We start from the raw sequence: 2,083 nt of genomic DNA, 5'->3' as shown, positions 1-2,083 counted from the left end.
TTTACAAAAACAACTCATGTATTTATTCCTTGAAAGGTATGTCATTAATTTCCCTACGAATGTTTGTAGCCACATCATTTGGAACTGCTTTAAATAAAAATATGATGAATTTTGACCTTTATCTGAAACAAAATATGTGTAATACTGATTTAATTATTACTCTTCTTCCGACTACAATTAATTAATTAGTTAATTTTAACCAACTTCCAATTTGAATAATAGTTGGTAAACAACTTCTAATAGGTATGGAACAAAACTTTACAGGGTTTCAAGAATATTATCAGACTTACAGCTACAATTAGAAAGTATTTTAACCTTTTAAAAATATTTACTGAATTTAAAAACATTTGGAAAAATTTTACTGGAAATATAGCCCCCCTGCCCTAACCTGCCCATTCTTTTCTCAGGCCCTCTCTGTTACGTTGCACCCCAAACCGCAAACTTCAAATTGGCTATAATTCTTATTTGTCTGGAAACTACGTGCTTCTGTGCAACATAGACTGAACTATCAACAAGAGTTTTGTGTGTGTTTGATTTTTCAAAATGGAAGCTTTTATAACAGCACAAACATTGAGTTTATAGAAACAAATTCAAAATTACCTAAGACTTTGCACAAATCCAGCAAAATTAATGGTTGTACAAACCCTACTATATATCAGTTTGCATATGGAAGATATCACGTGAGCAGGTGTTCACATAGGCCCTACCTTCAATGTTTGAAATGACTTAAGGAATAAACCTCCTAAGGACTACATGACACTAAAAGTGTACAAGTATCATGCTGGGTATTTTGGCACCTCACTACTCTACAGAAACACACATTTTAGATATTGGACAGCTAGAGTCTTTTACTAAGTGTCAAAATAACAGGAAAGAGAGAGAAGGCTCTAATTCTGGTAAGCCTGTGGCCTGCTACAACTGCCTTTCCATGTTCCTATGCAAGCTTCATTGGACTTAGTATTTACCAAGTCTCCATAACGGCTGACATATATGAGGTTCCATCTCAAGTTTCCAAGGCCATAGCTTCAGGCGGCGCTCTTTCACTGGTTGAAACAACTGTATCTGGTGTTTCTGAAGCGCAAGCACATCGTAGGAAGATACTTTTCTAAATACAAAAGTTGCTTGCTGTTAAAAGCTCCACATTGCTTTTGTCTTATGCATTGCACTGCATCTTCATACTTCATTCCCCCTTCAATTAAAGCTAGGGCAACCAGCACTGAAGCTCTACCAAGACCTGCAGCACAGTGGACCACAATACAACAACTAGGATCAGAAATTTCTTTTTTACAAGTTTTAACCACTTATCAACGATCTGACTGGATGGTAGCGCACCATCATCAAAAGGCCAGTCCAGACCCTGAATACCTTCATTCTCCAAAATGGCAGTGTTACATGCAGCTTCACACACTCTTACTGTGGTGGTAACTCTGTTCTTCTTAAGTTCCTGTAAGAATTTGCTTAAGGAGGCATTGCTTGGGCTGTGCACCATCAGAAATCTCATATTGGGACATCCCTGGCGGTCCGTGGTTAAGACTTCACCTTCCAGGGCAGGGGATGTGGGTTTGACCCCTGGTCAGGGAGCTAAGATCCCACATGCCTCTCGGCCAAAAAACCAAAACATAAAACAGAAGCAATACTGTAACAAACTCAATAAAGACTTTAAAAATAGTCCACATCAAAAAAAACTTAAAAAAACAAAAAGAAATCTCATATTCCTGTTTGCAATCTCTACAGGACCAGGGCAGTTCACCCCAGTCATGTGGAAGTAATTAAAATTTAAAAAATACAGAAAAGATATAAAAGAACTGGAGGCTACTTCCAAATACTTCAGTCTAAATTTTCAGTGAGTTGAATATGAAGTTAGAAGTAATAGGAAATGAAATCAACCTTCAAACAAAACATAAAGTATCAATGTTTCAGTACAGTAATACTGAAAATCAGGGCACTCAGCTTTGCCCCATTCAGGTCAGAACTCTTGCAAAATGGTCTCCTATTCAGTTCTGCTCTTCAATGTCCAGGTTATTCATTTTTATGGGAACCTCTCAGGTAGTAACAACCTTCTATAATTCACTGGTCTGCACAG

The 2,083-nt window shown here is 37.3% G+C and overlaps 1 pseudogene; it reads right to left on the bottom strand.

The window, feature by feature from the left end:
- Nucleotides 1-1,040: 1,040 nt before the first annotated feature.
- LOC132513202 (protein tyrosine phosphatase type IVA 1-like) lies at nucleotides 1,041-1,501 on the bottom strand (annotated as a pseudogene).
- Between the last annotated feature and the right edge of the window lie 582 nt (nucleotides 1,502-2,083).

The sequence above is a fragment of the Lagenorhynchus albirostris genome, chromosome X, assembly GCF_949774975.1.
Source record: "Lagenorhynchus albirostris chromosome X, mLagAlb1.1, whole genome shotgun sequence".
Lineage (NCBI taxonomy): Eukaryota > Metazoa > Chordata > Mammalia > Artiodactyla > Delphinidae > Lagenorhynchus > Lagenorhynchus albirostris.
This window is presented reverse-complemented; position numbering and strand designations above follow the sequence as displayed.